The sequence below is a fragment of the Phyllobates terribilis genome, unplaced genomic scaffold (assembly GCF_046119375.1).
Source record: "Phyllobates terribilis strain yellow unplaced genomic scaffold, ASM4611937v1 Scaffold_12__6_contigs__length_324123572, whole genome shotgun sequence".
NCBI lineage: Eukaryota > Metazoa > Chordata > Amphibia > Anura > Dendrobatidae > Phyllobates > Phyllobates terribilis.
Window position 1 is genome coordinate 242597668 of NW_027362772.1, and position 19634 is coordinate 242617301.

General features: G+C 40.6%; 1 pseudogene; it reads right to left on the reverse strand.

Moving 5' to 3' along the window:
• Positions 1–631: 631 nt before the first annotated feature.
• Positions 632–19232, reverse strand: LOC141172484 (arylacetamide deacetylase-like 4; annotated as a pseudogene).
• Between the last annotated feature and the right edge of the window lie 402 nt (positions 19233–19634).

Here is a 19634-nt window from a genome sequence, read left to right on the forward strand (position 1 = left end):
TAAGTCAGGGCCCTCCCAATTGTAAAAGGGGAAAAAAAGCCACAACAGTATGTGTGAACAAACACTATTTTTTTGTTTCTCTGGTTTATTTAGCCTTATATACTAGTGATTATGCAGGAAAAACTGTTTTTTAACCTTTTGGCCTGTTAAATGCATTTTAGGTTACGTTTGGTAGTTGTTCTTGTGTGTCTGTAAAAGTGGCATAATAATGCGACAAACTTATTCCCAGAAACCATATGTGAGTCAGAAATGCATGCAGGCACATTCTCCGGGCTCTTCCCATTCTGTTTCATCACTTTCCCATCCATTTCAGCCTTTTCCTCAGGCCCCCAGAGCCCTTTGTAGGGTCCAGCAGAAAATTACTCGCATTCCCCATTGACTTACATTGCACTCGCTATTCGGAACTAATATGCGATTATTACAACGTACTCGTTACGAGTATAGTGATTACGAATATTACGGTATTCGCTCATCACTAAATCCACACCTAAGTATATCAATAAAGTTTTGTCAACGCAAAAAAAAACAGGAAGTATCAAAAACAAAGCAGCTTTATTTAAAGCATGACACATCAACAAGAGACAAAATAATAGAGTCAAAAACGAGAAAAAAAGCAATGTTTAAAAAAAGCACACACAAAAATGCATCCGAGTGCAGTCCAATATTGCATTGATTTGCATGGCCGTGTGCAATTCGAACATCAGGTAAAACTCAGGCATGAAGCGAAACATTGGTCCGAGTGTGATCTAATGTTTTGTTGGATCGCAGTCTTATCTGCACGAGCCCTTAACCTGAAGAAAACGTCTAGCTGAAAACGGCCAGCAAACACTGAAAAGTCCTGGCAAAATCACACACTTTTTTTTACAGAATTTTTGATGCAGCTTTGTCCATTCAGTCATGTCAATACGTATCCATAATTTTCTAGTACGAATGACACAGGATTGGCACAATGTAGAAAAGATGTCCCAAAGTTCTCATTTAATGATAAACAAAAGAATTTGCTAAAACAGACATATCCCGAAATCCGGCAGATCTACTTTAATGGGTAAGTTCACACAAGCGTATAAAACATCGGTCAGAGTTTCATCCAGAAAAGTGGGACGATTTTTTTTCTCACTTGTCATCTGTGTGTAATCCATTTTTTTTACAGCAACTATTAACCATTTACAGTTTCCTATGTTACAGAACTGCAATGTATCTGTAAAAATCGTATAATATACTGTGGCTCTTTATGGCATATGCTTTTTTTTTGCGCACCCATGGACTTGAATGGGTGAGTCTCATCCGATTTACAGTAGAAACTAGTGCACTACTGCAGGCTGCCATTTTTTCACACACAGATTCGGTCAGTGAAAAAAATTGTTCATCTTCACTGCCCCATTTAATAATATTGGTTCGAGTAATGTCAATTTTTTCACGGATAGAACTCGGACCGAAAATATGGTCATGCAAAGAGGCCCAAGCACTGATGGTTGAACAGTTACAACCTTCATTTTTTTTTGCATTTTATTTCATTATTAATTTGGTTTAAAAAAAAGGAGTCGCAAGGAACCAGACAAATATATATGCACAGGGGTATACAAGGTTATAAATTAGGTAAGAATATTAATATATACAAAACTATATGTGTGCATACATATAGGATATAAAATGCCAAAGAAAGACTAAACAGAAAATAGAAGAGAGCAAAACACGTAAGAACAGATAAAAAAGTCCATAGAGTATAGGTACAGATAGTGCTAAATAGTTAGTACATACCGAAATAACAGCAGAGGACTAACGTATCCTATCATTTTGTGTCTTAGAAGTTGTTAAACAACATGCCAGAAAGGTGAATGAGATAGACTGATATTGCAGAAAGAATGTCAGTGGATTTTTCGATTTGCTTCACTTTCCCCTAATGGCCTCTAATGGCCTAAATGAGCAGATACTGTATTGTACAACTGCTTTATTTAGATAAATATGTTTTTGACCCAACCTTTGAATGACATTTTAATTAAAAGTCTATTCTCCTCAACAGCAGAACAATTATCCTATGCTCGACATATATACTATTTTTTGATACACATATTAATTAGTTATATACTCTTATTACTCACATACAAGTGAGCCTACAAAATTTTTAAATCCGAAAGCAAATTTTCTGTATGGATCCTCGAAATAACATTCCCTGCCCCAGGACTGTACAATCGATGGAAAATCCAGGAGACATGTGCGATTTTGATCTGAGGGTCAAATTAAAATCGGTTATGCTAGTCTATGGGTCCATGAAAAAATAGGTCACTCGGATGACATATAAGTGCGGTCCAATATTCACAGACTGTCAGAATGAAGAAGGTGGAGAAGCTTTTTTTTCCCTAGGTATGAGAAAAACTGATGACACTTGGACCATTTATTGATTGACATATATGTCAAGTAAACAAAAATGTTAAAAACATTGGAAGGTGAGCCAGACCAAACAGGAGGAGACAGTACAACGTAAGCACAAAATAAATATATCTAGAAATTAAATATGCTATTAAACCTCTAAAATAATACAAAAGTACCATAAGCAAGTCAATAAAATCATCAGCCCACAAAGAGTATAATGAAATAAAAATTGAAAAGTTACTTGGCTATAAATGATTTACAGTTTATTAAATAGTAACAAACACTCCACAACTATGCTGAAACAAGAAATCTATGTCCATGCTAAAGAGAGAACTAGAAGTTGGCAAAGTGGTAAACATAGCAAAGAATAATAGGCGTATGACTACATATCAGACAATATCTGTGTTCTGCTGCTGGAGTGGTGCCGAAACCCGACCTACTGTTCGGCAAAGTAGGAGGACGCAGATACTGTTTAGTATGTCGGACACTTAGCTGCCTGCACCTCTCTCATCTCTTCTGTCTATTAGTTGACAGCTGGTTGATAGCATTTAGATGTTGCTAGCACAGTCAGTCAAACAGCAGCTGCACTGGTAACATCTTACGCTGCTGTCCAGTGTACTCACTTACCGCACAGTATATTACCAGATTCTATCAGGAAGTCCCTCCTCTCGACTCTACAGGACCCCACTGACTATAAGGGCTTATACTATACAGAAGAAAGAAACTCTGGAGATTAAAAATTACTCTGTCTTACAAACTATGCTCCTCTGGGGATCGCTGATGTGTGATGGTCCAGGTATCGACCACCACTGCATAAAGTATGATCATTCGCTGGATGTCATAGCTGCAGGACATTATGGGGAGGTCTGTGCAGCAATATAAATTACATTAGCTTGCTCTCTGATGTTTCAGTAGTGTGGTAAATAGTACCAGGCAAGTTTTTTTTTTTTAATTTTGTGGATCGAAAATCGTATCTCAAACTGTTGAAATTCATATGAAACGGCTAATTTCAGGAAATTTGACTCACACTCGATCCTCCACAGATCAATCCACTCATCTTTAGTCATAACATAAAGCAAAAAATGGAAGATCTCAAAGATTTTCACCACACAAGGTTTCAAAGGTTTTTAATGTAAGCACTAACATTATCCAAAGCCAGCTTTCCAGAAACCATATCAGGTTCGTTAAAGTAGCTGACAATTCCATGGAAGCCATCTTTAACATGATACCATGTGACCGGGACTCTATTGTCCTCCAGACGTTTCTTATAGAGTATCCCATCATCACGAAGAACATCAAACTCACATGTTAGTATGTAGGCCTGTGGTAATTGATTGATCACAGAATCATCGGACAACAATGGGGAACACGGAAGGTCAAGAGTTATCTTAACTTTCTCATAAATCTCTTTATTAAAGGGTGCCATGATGTTAGGTTTGTAGCCTTTGACCTTAAATTCCTCAGAATTTTTCTCTTATTTCAGGAGGAACATGGCTGCCCTTTATAATTTCTTTTGATAAAGAAGGATCACCACCTATATAGGTCAACAGGTAGTATAGGACATCTTCTTGGAGTAACAAAGGGACCATCTTGTTTTGTTGGTATGAGGGTAAATTGAGGTCCGCCACCTGGACCACTGGGTACATCATCACCTGGGCAAAAAGCTTTGGGATATCTGTCCTGCCCACAAGAGCTTGACAAACACCAGCTGTGAGATTACCCCCGGCACTGTCTCCACATATTATAATAGAAGAAGGATCGACTCCATGTTCTTGCGCCGTCTTCAGGAAGTGAACTGTGGCCAAGACACAGTCATCCAATGCAGCTGGGCATCTGTGTTCTGGTGCCAGGCGGTACCTGAAATATAGATATGCATAAAAAAAATTATATTGGAGTTTTGTGGTTTAGAAAACGAGGGTCAATATCTGTATAATAAAGAACACAATATCCATTGTTTACCACCTCTACCCATTTCATATAGTTTGCAGGCACTTTGCATAAGGTATTATTAATTGCTCCCAATAAAAATGAGCCATGGCCAAGCTCAGATCGAGAACCTTTTCTTGTAGTTACTCTTGACCCTAAGTGATAGTGGTCCTGAGCTGGGTATCCTCTGTACAAGGACAGAAGTTGTCTAAAGCAGGCAGCTCAGCTCCTTCATTACACTATTTTAGTTAAAATACATGGAAATACAGCTTTAATTTTCCAAAAATGGGAGCTGAAAATTGAGTTATTGTCTTGGACATTTCCTGTATTTTTTTGTTTTTAATCAATCTCCCCTCCAGGCATTTTGTATGAAAATAAACGCAGTTGCAGTAGTTACCCCCAAAAATCAATCAGATTTCATCTATAATCAGCTTTAATCAGGTTGGTTGCTTTAGACAACTCATTTTTATCTACAGTAATTGTCACCATACCTACAAACTGAAGTGATAAAAATCCAATATCATCGTCACTACATCCCTACATTAATTAAAACATCAGGAAATGTTAGTGGAATGTTGTCACCTTACCCAACAGAGACAACCACTGCTCCAGAATTCTTCATTAGGTATCGGCATAAAGTTTCATAGGTGTCTAAGCCAAATGAACAAGGGATTAGTTATTAGGATCCATTCTACTATCAGTGTCATAGAAATTCTCAGGAGCCATTCTATCAGGACCCGTTAAAAAATGGCCATAATAATCTATTATATTTACTTAACTAGATGATTCTGGATGCTGCTAGCTACAAAAGAAAGTTGGGTACTTAAAAGTGGAAATGGGGGTCTTCTGCTTCTCTTTTCCTTTGCAGTGTTGTTGCCTATTTTCTACTGCACAATGTGGGTCACAAAACCTCCTTTCCTTTAAAAGGTTGTAAAAAGGTTGAAAGGGTCCCAAAACTCACTTACAAATAAGTGGCCTGCCACCATGATGGTGGCTGAAGCTATTGCTGGGAAAGTTCCTTTTAGGTTAGGCTTGGTTGGCCCCTTCTTTGTTGGGTGGCTTGCTCCATTCTGGTTAAGCACTTATTACATTATTTATATTACATGCTATACTCATGCTGCTTTATGCATATGTATGAACAAATGTATGAGGGGCAAGTGGATGTTTGATGATCAGTATGAGTGCCGACTGGATGAAAAAGCACCGGGTCAGTATGCATGGTAGGGTGATGGGGTGACTGTCTCAGTCCAAAATGCTGTCATGATGACATGAAAATGACAGCTAAAGGGGTTTTCCCACGAACGAAAGCTGATTTTAATCAATAGATCTTGGAATAATAATAACTTCCTCAATTGGATGTGTTTAAATAAAATGTTCCTGTGCTGAGATAATCTTATAATGTCCCTGCTGTGTACTGTGTAATGACTGTGTCTGACCGTGTACGGAACATGGTCTGATCATACCACAGCTCCTGGGCAGGGAAAGAAGGAAAAGAGTATACAGACATTACAGCAGGGGATCACAGCTGATTCTTTCTGTGAGGTAAGACATTTCCCTGCCTGTTTTTAAACCATGTTTTACCTCAAAGAAAGAATCAGCTGTGATCCCCTGCTGTAATGTCTGTATTCTCTTTTGCTTCCTCCCCTGCCTAGGAGATGTGGTATGATCAGACCATGTTCCGTACACAGTCAGACACAGCCATTACACAGGGGCACATTTATAAGATTATCTCAGCACAGGAACATTTTATTTAAATACATTGAATTGTGGAACTTATTATCATTCCAAGATCTATTGATTAAAAATAACTTTTATTTGTGGGAAAACCCCTTTAACCCCTTAATAACATCTGACGTACTAATACGCGTCTGTGCCCTGGGACTTAAGAGCCAGACCCGTATTAGTACGTCATCGCGATCGCGCGCGCACACAGGCTGTGCGGGCGCGATCGCCGCCGGGTGTCAGCTGATTGTCACAGCTGACACCCGGTACTATGTGCAGGGAGCGGTCCTGCACCGCTCCCAGCACATTAACCCCCGCGATGCTGCGATCGAAGTCGATCGCGGCATTGCGGGGGCAAGGGGAGGTGATCGGCGATACTCACCTCCTCTTCCGGCTTCCAGCGCAGTCTGCAAAGGCTTCCCGGGTGTTGCCATGATGACCCGATGTCGTCATGACAACATCCGGGTCACCAGAGAGCAGGAAGATTGCTTGGACATGCGCAGTGCATCTCCAAGCAATCTTCACACTGTGCACTTCTGACAGCCTTCATGGCATAGGGATGGTGCTCCATTCCTGTGCCATGCAGGCGATCAGAAAAAAAAAAGTGAAAGTCCCAGAGTGGGACAAAGTAATAAAGTGTATAAACTGTGTGAAAGTGGAAAAAAAAAAAAAAATGTGCAAAAATATTATAAAAAAATAAAAAAAATAATACACCAAAAATAAAAATATAATGTACCCATCAATAAATATTATTATAAAAAAAATAAAAAAAAAACAATAAAAGTACACATATTTGGTATCGCCACGTCCGGAACAACCTGACCTATAAAACTGTCCCACTAGTTAACCCCTTCAGTGAACACGGTAAAAAAAAAAAAAAAAAAAAAACGAAGCAAAAAACAATGCTTTATCACCATACCGCCAAACAAAAAGTGGAATAACACGCGATCAAAAAGACGCATATAAATAAAAATGATACCGCTGAAAACGTCATCTCGTCCCGCAAAAAACAAGCTGCCATACAGCTCCATCAGCCGAAAAATAAAAAAGTTATAGCTCTCAGAATAAAGCGATACTAAAAAATATTTTTTTCTATAAAATAGCTTTTATTGTGTATAAGCGCCAAAACATAGAAAAATGATACAAATGTGGTACCGCTGTAAATGTACTGACCCGAAGAATAAAGCTACCTCATCAATTTTACCACACGCGGAACAGAATAAAAAAAAAAACAAAACAACAATTCCTGAATTGTTGGTTTTTGTTTATTCTGCCTCCCAAAATCGGAATAGAAAGCGATCAAAAAATGTCACGTGCCTGAAAATGGCACCAATAACAACGTCAAGTCATCCCGCAAAAAACGAGCCGTCACATGACTGTCTGCCAAAATCTGGAAAAATTATAGCTCTCAAAATATGGCGATGCAAAAACTAGATTTTACAAAAAATGCGTCTTTTAGTGTGTGACAGCTGTCAGTCATAAAAACCCCATATGATTCTGACATTGCTGTAATCACACCGACCCGAAGAATAAAGTCGTCTAATCACTTATACCGCACAAGGAACGGCGTCAAAAATAAACTCTTGGGTTAGGATTGGGCTAGGGTTAGGGCTGGGTTTGGGGCTAGGGTTGTGCTGGGGCTAGGGTTGTGCTGGGTCTAGGGTTGTGCAGGGGCTAGGGTTGTGCTGGGGCTAGGGTTGTGCTGGGGCTAGGGTTGTGCTGGGGCTAGGGTTGTGCTAGGGTTAGGGCTGGGGTTGGGATTTTTTTCAAAAGTAAGAAAAAAAGATGACGATATGGCGACTAGTGTTGAGAGCAAGTGCTCGCTACTTGAGTTTGCATCGGGTGCTCTGGTATGCATTGAGCATCGTGGGTATTTGAGTGACAAGCTCGAGTCTCTGCCCCATATGCTTCGCGGCCAAAAAACTTTACGGGGATTGCCTGCCATGCACGAGCGATCCCCGCATGTTTTTTTTTGGGTGTCTAATAACCGTGAAACATGCGGAGCAGGGACTCGAGCATGTCACTCGAGCACACGCTGTACATGGTGCATACCTGAGTACCCGATGCAAACTCAAGTAGCGAGCACTTGCGCTCAAGAATAATGACAACTTATTCAAAATGATGACCTAATGTAAACAAATTCTGTGCCGTACCTCTGGGATCAAAATGTTCACTATACACCTTAATAAAATCCTTGAGGGGTATAGTTTCCAAAATGGGGACACTTGTGGGGGAGCTCCACTGTTTAGGCACATCACGGGCTCTCCGAACGCGACATGGTGTCCGCTAACAAATTGAATGGAAAATCGGCTCAAATTGTTAGCGGACGCCATGTTGCGTTTGGAGAGCCCCTGTGTGCCCAAACATTGGAGCTCCCCCACAAGTGACCCCATTTTGGAAACGAGACCCCCCAAGGCACCTATCTAGATGCATAGTGAGCACTTGGAACCCCCAGGTGCTTCACAAATTGATTCGTAAAAATGAAAAAGTGAAAAAAAAAACACTTTTTCATTTTTATGAATCAATTTGTGAAGCACCTGGGGTTCCAAGTGCTCACTATGAATCTAGATAGGTGCCTTGGGGGGTCTAGTTTCCAAAATGGGGTCACTTGTGGAGGAGCTCCAATGTTTGGGCACACAGGGACTCTCTAAATGCAACATGGTATCCGCTAACAAATTGAATGGAAAATCGTCTCAAATTGTTAGCGGACACCACATTGCGTTTGGAGAGCCCCTCTGTGCCCAAACTTTGGAGCTCCCCCACAAGTGACCCCATTTTGAAAACTAGACCCCCCAAGGCACCTTTCTAGATGCATAGTGAGCACTTGGAACCCCCAGGTGCTTCACAAATTGATTCGTAATAATGAAAAAGTGAACAAAAAAACACTTTTTCATTTTTATGAATCAATTTGTGAAGCACCTGGGTTCCAAGTGCTCACTATGAATCTAGATAGGTGCCTTGGGGGGTCTAGTTTCCAAAATGGGGTCACTTGTGGGGGAGCTCCAATGTTTGGGCACACAGGGACTCTCCAAATGCAACATGATATCCGCTAACAAATTGTCGGCTCAAATTGTTAGCGGATATCATGTTGCATTTGGAGAGTCCCTGTGTGCCCAAACATTGGAGCTCCCCCACAAGTGACCCCATTTTGGAAACTAGACCCCCCAAGGCACCTATCTAGATGCATAGTGAGCACTTGGAACCCCAGGTGCTTCACAAATTGATTCATAAAAATTAAAAAGTGTTTTTTTTTTCACTTTTTCATTATTACGAATCAATTTGTGAAGCACCTGGGGTTTTCAAGTGCTCACTATGCATCTAGAAAGGTGCCTTGGGGGGTCTAGTTTCCAAAATGGGGTCACTTGTGGGGGAGCTCCAAAGTTTGGGCACAGAGGGGCTCTCCAAACGCAATGTGGTGTCCGCTAACAATTTGAGCCGATTTTCCATTCAATTTGTTAGCGGATACCATGTTGCATTTAGAGAGTCCCTGTGTGCCCAAACATTGGAGCTCCCCCACAAGTGACCCCATTTTGGAAACTAGACCCCCAATGCACCTATCTAGATGCATAGTGAGCACTTGGAACCCCTAGGTGCTTCACAAATTGATTCATAAAAATGAAAAAGTGTTTTTTTTTTCACTTTTTCATTATTACGAATCAATTTGTGAAGCACCTGGGGGTTCCAAGTGCTCACTATGCATCTAGAAAGGTGCCTTGGGGGGTCTAGTTTCCAAAATGGGGTCACTTGTGGGGGAGCTCTAAAGTTTGGGCACAGAGGGGCTCTCCAAACGCAATGTGGTGTCCGCTAACAATTTGAGCCGATTTTCCATTCAAATTGTTAGCGGATACCATGTTGCATTTAGAGAGTCCCTGTGTGCCCAAACATTGGAGCTCCCCCACAAGTGACCCCATTTTGGAAACTAGACCCCCCAAGGCACCTATCTAGATGCATAGTGAGCACTTGGAACCCCTAGGTGCTTCACAAATTGATTCGTAAAAATGAAAAAGTGTTTTTTTTTTCACTTTTTCATTATTACGAATCAATTTGTGAAGCACCTGGGGGTTCCAAGTGCTCACTATGCATCTAGAAAGGTGCCTTAGGGGGTCTAGTTTCCAAAATGGGGTCACTTGTGGGGGAGCTCCAAAGTTTGGGCACAGAGGGGCTCTCCAAACGCAATGTGGTGTCCGCTAACAATTTGAGACGATTTTCCATTCAATTTGTTAGCGGATACCATGTTGCATTTAGAGAGTCCCTGTGTGCCCAAACATTGGAGCTCCCCCACAAGTGACCCCATTTTGGAAACTAGACCCCCCAAGGCACCTATCTAGATGCATAGTGAGCACTTGGAACCCCTAGGTGCTTCACAAATTGATTCGTAAAAATGAAAAAGTGGTTTTTTTTTCACTTTTTCATTATTACAAATCAATTTGTGAAGCACCTGGGGGTTCCAAGTGCTCACTATGCATCTAGAAAGGTGCCTTGGGGGTCTAGTTTCCAAAATGGGGTCACTTGTGGGGGAGCTCCAAAGTTTGGGCACAGAGGGGCTCTCCAAACGCAATGTGGTGTCCGCTAACAATTTGAGCCGATTTTCCATTCAATTTGTTAGCGGATACCATGTTGCATTTAGAGAGTCCCTGTGTGCCCAAACATTGGAGCTCCCCCACAAGTGACCCCATTTTGGAAACTAGACCCCCCAAGGCACCTATCTAGATGCATAGTGAGCAGTTGGAACCCCCAGGTGCTTCACAAATTGATTCGTAACAATGAAAAAGTGTTTTTTTTTTCACTTTTTCATTTTTACGAATCAATTTGTGAAGCACCTGGGGGTTGCAACTGCTCACTATGCTTCTAGATAGGTGCCTTGGGGGGTCTAGTTTCCAAAATGGGGTCACTTGTGGGGGAGCTCCAATGCTTGGGCACACAGGGGCTCTCTAAACGCAACATGGTGTCCGCTAATTATTCAAGCAAATTTTACAATCAAAAAGTCAAATGGCGCTCCTTCCCTTCCGAGCCCTACAGTGCGCCCAAACAGTGTTTTTTCCCCAAATATTGGGTATCTGTGTGCCCAGGGGAAATTGCACAACAAATTTTGCGGTCCATTTTTTCTTGTTGCCCCTGTGAAAATAAAAAAATTGGGTCTAAAGTAACATTTTTGTGAAAAAAGTTAAATGTTCATTTTTTTCTTCCACATTCAAAAAATTCCTATGAAGCACCTGAAGGGTTAATAAAGTTCTTGAATGTGGTTTTGAGCACCTTGAGGGGTGCAGTTTTTAGAATGGTGTCACTTTTGGGTATTTTCTGTCATAAAGACCTCTCAAAGTGACTTCAAATGTGATGTGGTCCCTAAAAAAATGGTTTTGTAAATTTTGTTGGAAAAATGAGAAATCGCTGGTCAACTTTTAACCCTTATAGCTCCCTAACAAAAAAAAATTTGGGTTCCAAAATTGTGCTGATGTAAAGTAGACATGTGGGAAATGTTATTTATTAACTCTTTTGTGTGACATATCTCTCTGATTTCAGGGCTTAAAAATTCAAATTTTGAAAATTGCAAAATTTTCAAAATTTTCGCCAAATTTCTGTTTTTTTCACAAATAAACGCAAGTGATATCGAAGAAATTTTTCCACAATCATGAAGTACAATATGTCATGAAAAAACAATCTCAGAATCAGGGGGATCCGTTGAAGTGTTCCAGAGTAATTACCTCATAAAGTGACAGTGGTCAGAATTGTAAAAATTGGCCTTGTCATTAACGTGCAAACCACCCGCGGGGCTTAAGGGGTTAAACAAGCATAATGTTTTAATGGATGGAGATAGGTAAATGGTTTAAAAAAAAGTGAAATGTTAGGCTCACCTGGAGAGGTGGATTCATGAAGACACTGGTCCAGGTATACTCACAGACACAGGGCATTTACACAGCTGGCTGGATGGCATGTGAGCGTAGTGTTGAGCCAGCGGCTCTTATGAGAGCTGTCGTCACTACCCAGCACCTGTGAATTTACTGCTATTCACAGATATCGAAGCCGGATGTAAGGAACTTGGACTAAGATGGAGGAGATTCATGGGAACATTTTTTAAATAAATTGATGAACAAGGGATATTGTGGGAGAGGCTTCATTCAAATAAAGCACAGTGGGTACGGACAGTATTCAGACCTCTTTAAATTTTTCACTCTTTGCTTCATTGCTGCCATTTGGTAAATTCTACAAAGTTCATTTTTTCTCATTAAAGTACACTCTGCACCCCATCTTGACTGAAAAAAACATAAATGTAGAAATTTTTGCAAATTTATTAAAAAAGAAAAACTGAAATATCACATGGTCATAAGTATTCAGACCCTTTGCTCAGACACTCATATTTAAGTCACATGCTGTCCATTTCCTTGTGATCCTCCTTCAGATGGTTCTACTCCTTCATTGGAGTCCAGCTGTGTTTAATTAAACTGATAGGACTTGATTTGGAAAAGCACACACCTGTCTATATAAGACCTCACAGGTCACAGTGCATGTCAGACCAAATGAGAATCATTTTCTCAAAGGAACTGCCCAAGGAGCTCAGAGACAGAATTGTGGCAAGGCACAGATCTGGCCAAGGTTATAAAAGAATTTCTACATTACTCAAGGTTCCTAAGAGCACAGCGGCCTCCATAATCCTTAAATGAAAGAAGTTTGGGACCACCAGAAGTCTTCCTAGACCTGGCTGTCTAGCCAAACTGAGCAATCGTGGGAGAAGAGCCTTGGTGAGAGGTAAAGAAGAACTCCAAGATCTCTGTGGCTGAGCTCCAGAGATGCAGTAGGGAGATAGGAGAAAGTTCCACAAAGTCAACTATCACAGCAGTCCTCCACCAGTCGGGCCTTTATGGCAGAGTAGCCAGACGGAAGCCTCTCCCTAGTGCAAGATATATGAAAGCCCGTATAGAGTTCGCTCAAAAACTCATGAAGGACTCCCAGACTATGAGAGATAAGATTCTCTGGTCTGATGAGACAAAGATAGAACTTTTTGGTGGTAATTCTAAGCGGTGTGTGTGGAGAAAACCAGGTACTACTCATCACCTACCCAATACAATCCCAACAGTGAAACATGGTGGTGTCAGCATCATGCTATGGGGGTGTTTTTCAGCTGCAGGGACAGGACGACAGGTTGCAATTGAAGGAAACATGAATGCAGCCAAGTACAGAGATATCCTGGATGAAAACCTCTTTCAGAGTGCTCTGGACCTCAGACTTGGCCGAAGGTTCAACTTCCAACAAGACAGTGACCCTAAGCACACAGCTAAAATAACAAAGGAGTGGCTTCAGAACAACTCCGTGACCATTCTTGACTGGCCCAGCCAGAGCCCTGTCCTAGACTCAATAGAGCATCTCTGGAGAGACCTGAAAATAGCTGTCCACCAACGTTCACCATCCAACCTGACGGAACTGGAGAGGATCTGCAAGGAAGAATGGCAGAGGATCCCCAAATCCAGGTGAGAAAAACTTGTTGAATCATTCCCAAGAAGACTCATGGCTGTACTAGCTCAAAAGGGTGCTTCTACTCAATACTAAGCAAATGGTCTGAATACTTATGACCATGTGATATTTCAGTTTTTCTTTTTTAATAAATTTGCAAAAATTTCTACATTTCAGTTTTTTTTCAGTCAAGATGGGGTGCAGTGTGTACTTTAATGAGAAAAAAAATAAACTTTTTAGAATTTACCAAATGGCTGCAATGGAACAAAGAGTGAAAAATTTAAAGGGGTCTGAATACTTTCCGTACCCACTGTATTATTTTCAGTGTGTGTGTGTTTTTTATTACTGGGTTGGTAATGGGGGAGTCTGATAGCCAGCTGACATTACACAGCAACCCTAAAAAATATTATCCCAATTGCCACTGGACCAGGTCAATTGGGATGATTCTGGCAGAGCACCAGAATTGTCACATCTAATATGATATGTCAATTTTGTGGCAGCAGCGGGCTAGTATTTTTATACTGGCAAGGGGACAATATCTTTCCCCAGCCTGACAATATCAGCCCCCAGCTGTCTGCTTTACCGTGGCTGGCTATCAAGAATAGGGGGTACCCCAAGTAATTTTTTTTTTTAATTAATTAAAATTAACTATTTATTTAATAGGTGTAAAAAAGGTTAAAAACGCCCTTTAGTGCCACATGAAATGCACTAAAGGGTGCAACTTTATAATATTTAGAGGGAGGAGGGGCACACATTAATCTAAGCTCTGCCTCCTATAACAACTTTCCCTGATCTGCTTCCAAAGGAGAGTGTGCCGAGCATCATGCCACCGGGTCTTCTATATGACCCAATGACACAATGCGGCCAATCACATTAATGCCAGTAGCCAACATGGCTACGGCATTACTGTGTATGGTGGGCAATCTCCACATGTTTATTGGCTGTCTAACAGCTGTGAAACAAGCAGGCCGGGGACTCGAGCATGGCGCTCGAGCACCCGCGATACTTGATCTAGTGATGCTCGATCGAGTATTGAGCAGTGCCAAGCATGCTTGCTTATCACTAGTGCTTAGGATTCAAAATCTAGCTTTTAGGAAATCGTTTCAGAAATTCCAGCATTTTTTTTCTCCTGAAGCGTCTTTTCCAAGATTATGTTTTTTTTTTCAGTGTTTTCCCAGTGTTTTTAACATCCTTTTTTAATTCAAGAATGAAGAATCAGCTAGTTGTTATTCAAGCAAAAAGACTTAACAAAGCTTTTAAAAATACGCACGGGATTTATTTGAGGTTTCCCATTGACTTGTATTATAAATGATAGAACAATTTGAAAGAGGAAAATGCCTGAAGATTGGTCAGGTCACTTCTTTTAACCGCTTGGCGTCTTAGGAAACCTGAAGTGATTAAAAGACACTCAAAAGCCCCAACATGTGAACAGAATGTAATTTTTATATATCAAAATACATATCTTCATTCTTTTTTGTATTTCTGGATGATTTTTTTAGGCAGGTTTCAGAACAGACTTGCTCCAAACCCACCTGAAAAAGGTATCACGTGTACATACCTTTATACAGCAGAATGAATATGTAAGTACATCCCTTCACACAATGGATCAATCTTTGAACCACAGAGTTTGATTTTCTTACCAATACTTCCAAACATGAATCCTCCTCCATGAAAGAACATGATTCCTTTTCTGCCACCAGCTGAAGGAGATCGGGGCTGGTAGACTCTCACTGGTACTCCTTCAAATTGTAGGTCTTTTGTGAAGATCTCTAGATCCTCCTTCAACTTAGGCATTAAAATGTTTAGTAGAAAATTAATAGGTCCTGCAACGTTCCATAATCCAAGTTTATCAAGAATCTTCCCCTGTAAAGCAAAGAAAAGAATAAGTGAAAAATCGCCAAGGCATGTCCGATGTTGATCCAAGTGTTGGATCAAAATAGACAATGTAAGTGAAGAAATCAGACAACTCTCGGATGCCATCCCGGTGCGATCAGATTTTCAAGAACTTTTAACTGAGAGAAGATGGAGAAACTTGGATGACACGCTGATGAAACTTGGTCAATTTTTCTCATATGTGAAAAAAACTAATGTCTGAATGTGGGCTATAAGAAAAACAGTCCAATTTTCATCAGTATTTTTGATCAGTTTCATCAGAGTTTGGTCAGTGTCAGTTTTTACTATAAGAGTTTGATCAGTTTTTCTGATATGCAAAAAGAGTTTATTCAAGTTTCTCTCATCAAATAGTCCATGACAATTGGACAGCACATGAATGACACCTGAGTGCTGTCCATTCTTATCACTTCCCCTCTATCAGTATTTGGTCAGTATTTTTTCTCAGGAGTGGGAGCCAAAACCAGGTGAGGAACAATCAGAGAAAAGGTATAATAGAAACAAGTCACCAATTCTGCATTTATCACCCACTCCTGGTTTTGGCTCCCACTCCTGAGAAAAAATACTGACCGAATACTGATAGTGGGACCTTAGCCTTAGGCCAAGTTCATACAGTACAGACCAAAAGTTTGGACACACCTTCTCATTTAAAGATTTTTCTGTATTTTCATGACTTTGAAAATTGTACATTCACACTGAAGGCATCAAAACTATGAATTAACACATGTGGAATTATATACTTAACTAAAAGTGTGAAAAAACTGAAAATATGTCTTATATTCTAGGTTCTTCAAAGTAGCCACATTTTGCTTTGATGACTGCTTTGCACACTCTTGGCATTCTCTTGATCAGCTTCAAGAGGTAGTCACCGGAAATGGTTTTCACTTCACAGGTGTGCCCTGTCAGGTTTAATAAGTGGGATTTCTTGCCTTATAAATGGGGTTGGGACCATCAGTTGTGTTGTGCAGAAGTCTGGTGGATACACAGCTGATAGTCCTACTGAATAGACTGTTAGAATTTGTATTATGGTAAGAAAAAAGCAGCCAAGTAAAAAAAAACGAGTCACCATCATTACTTTAAGAAATGAAGGTCAGTCAGTCCGAAAAATTGGGCAAACTTTGAAAGTGTCCCCAAGTGCAGTTGCAAAAACCATCAAGCGCTACAAAGAAACTGGCTCACATGAGGACCGCCCCAGGAAAGGAAGACCAAGAGTCACCTCTTCTTCTGAGGATAAGTTTATCCGAGTCACCAGCCTCAGAAATCGCAGGTTAACAGCAGCTCAGATTAGAGACCAGGTCAATGCCACACAGAGTTCTAGCAGCAGACACATCTCTACAACAACTGTTAAGAGGAGACTTTGTGCAGCAGGCCTTCATGGTAAAATAGCTGCTAGGAAACCACTGCTAAGGACAGGCAACAAGCAGAAGAGACTTTTTGGGCTAAAGAACACAAGGAATGGACATTAGACCAGTGGAAATCTGTGCTTTGGTCTGATGAGTCCAAATTTGAGATCTTTGGTTTCAACCACCGTGTCTTTGTGCGATGCAGAAAAGGTGAACGGCTGGACTCTACATGCCTGGTTCCCACCGTGAAGCATGGAGGAGGAGGAGGTGTGATGGTGTGGGGGTGCTTTGCTGGTGACACTGTTGGGGATTTATTCAAAATTGAAGGCATACTGAACCAGCATTGCTACCACAGCATCTTGCAGCGGCATGCTATTCCATCCGCTTTGCGTTTAGTTGGACCATCATATATTTTTCAACAGGACAATGACCCCAAACACACCTCCAGGCTGTGTAAGGGCTATTTGACCAAGAAGAAGAGTGATGGGGTGCTACGCCAGATGACCTGGCCTCCACAGTCACCAGACCTGAACCCAATCGAAATGGTTTGGGGTGAGCTGGACCGCAGAGTGAAGGCAAAAGGACCAACAAGTGCTAAGCATCTCTGAGAACTCCTTCAAGATTGTTGGAAGACCATTTCCAGTGACTACCTCTTGAAGCTCATCAAGAGAATGCCAAGAGTGTGCAAAGCAGTCATCAAAGTAAAAGGTGGCTACTTTGAAGAACCTAGAATATAAGACATATTTTCAGTTGTTTCACACTTTTTTGTTAAGTATATAATTCCACATGTGTTAATTAATAGTTTTGTTGCCTTCAGTGTGAATATACAATTTTCATAGTCATGAAAATACTGTACTTTCAGTATGTGGTCAGTATTTTCCATCAGTATTTGTAAGCCAAATTCAGGAGTTAAGCAATCAGAGGAAAAGTATAATAGAAACACATCACCACTTCTGTATTTTTTACCCACTCCTGGTTTTGGTTTACAAATACTGATGGAAAATACTGACCACATACTGAATATGTGAACGTGGCCTTACACATAGACTTGCACTGGTGAGTTTTATCTGAGACTTGGATTAAAATCTGACAACCAATCAGTCTGCAAAAATACACTGATGTGTGAACAGCTTCAGGTAATAACAGGTAGGAGTGCTGTCCATGAAAAGCATGTACTTCTTACTCTGTAAAAAGTTGGCCAATCATAAGCAGGCAGCATCATCAAGGGAAAAAAAGAACACCCCCCACAATAGTTTAGAACTGACTTTAACTTGTGTGAAACATGTAATGACAGACAATCTGCTCTTCCCACTGACCTACCTGAAGAGCTGTGTGTGATTACGGGGAATAGAGCAGAGATGAGTTTGATTCCATACACCTTTCATCTTTCATCTCATGGCAGTCAGTGGGTGGGGTGGAACATTATAGAAGAGCTTTGTCCCATTACAGTCACCTGTGCATCTGCAGCTCTTCTTTCACAGCGCTGTCAGCTCTGATATAGCCATCCCCCCACACTGACTGCCCTAAGATGAGTGATAAACAGTGATTATAATCACGCTCATCTCTATTCTACTCCCAGTACTTGTAATTATTCTGCAGAGTGAGGAGATCAGACTCGGTGTCATTACATGTCTCACCCCAAATAATGCCTATTCTAAGCTATTTTAGAGGAGTGTTCTTTTTTCCCCTGTATGTTGCTGCCTGCTTATGATTGGTCAATCTCATACAGAGGAAAAAGTACAGACCTCCCAAAGCCAAATCTCTTGTAACATCCCCTTGCGCTTAAGATAAATTACATCCTAAACTATACAAGCTAATATCTCCCCAATGTAGTAGAGAAATTAAAATTTACAATCACTTGAAAAAATATTCATACCCCGTGAAGTTTTCTGTATTTTTTCATGTTACACCTAGAAACGTGTTTTTTATTTCGATTTTATGTGATATACCAAACTAAGTAGCAAGCATTTGTGAAGTGTAAAGGAAATGATACATGGTTCTCTAATTATTTTAAAAACATAAATCTGCAGCCATTATTTCATGATGTGCCCAGTTTAACATTTTTAAACTGGTGAAAGGTCCAATTTAACGCCAAAATAGGTTTTTGTAATATATATGTATACACACACATATATATATATATATATATATTATATAGTATTGTATGTCTATAGCTTTTACATTTTCAAGTAGGTTTTCTCTGCCTGAGCTTATAGAATAAATCATTGTAAAACTGCAGCAATTAATTGCCAAGAATTAGAAATAAAAAGTGCCCATAACTAGAATTCTGAGACTGGAGAAAGAACAAGTAGGAAAACAAAGGAAAGGTAAAATTCTTCAGATTTAGGCTATGCACTCACCAGGATGAATGAGCCAACAACAAATGTATGAGTTGTCTTAAGAAATTTAGGATTTGCAATCCCTGGTGGGAACTCCGCTTTCGAGGATTCATACCAGGTGACCCCCAAAAATATCAGAAGGCACAAGACAAGAGAAATGACGATTACTCCGAGCATTCTTGCGGCTTCTGTCCTTTCTGGTAGAGATGAGCGTTGTTCTACTCGAACTGTTCGCCAATCTCAAATTCGAGCTGTTTTGGGCGGTGTTCGAGCCGTTCGGCGAACACGAACAATTTGAGAAAAATTCGGCTGTTCGAGTTTATGTTCGATAACTGTTCGTGCACCAAAATTATAACTGGATTTTTTCTCAGTAATGATGAAAATTAATGTTAATACGCAGTTTGAGTGTACAGCGGGGTGGGGGGAGGGGCAGGGGATGGATCTCTGCAGGAACAATGAAGATCTCCATTTTTTTTTCTCTTTCCCGCATTTACAGTGGGGAGGTGCAATCTGTCAGCCTATCAGCAGCGCACACACGGAGCGAAGTGCTTTTTTTCACACAAGCAAGGGCATGTGTCATTGGCAGTGTATGTCACAT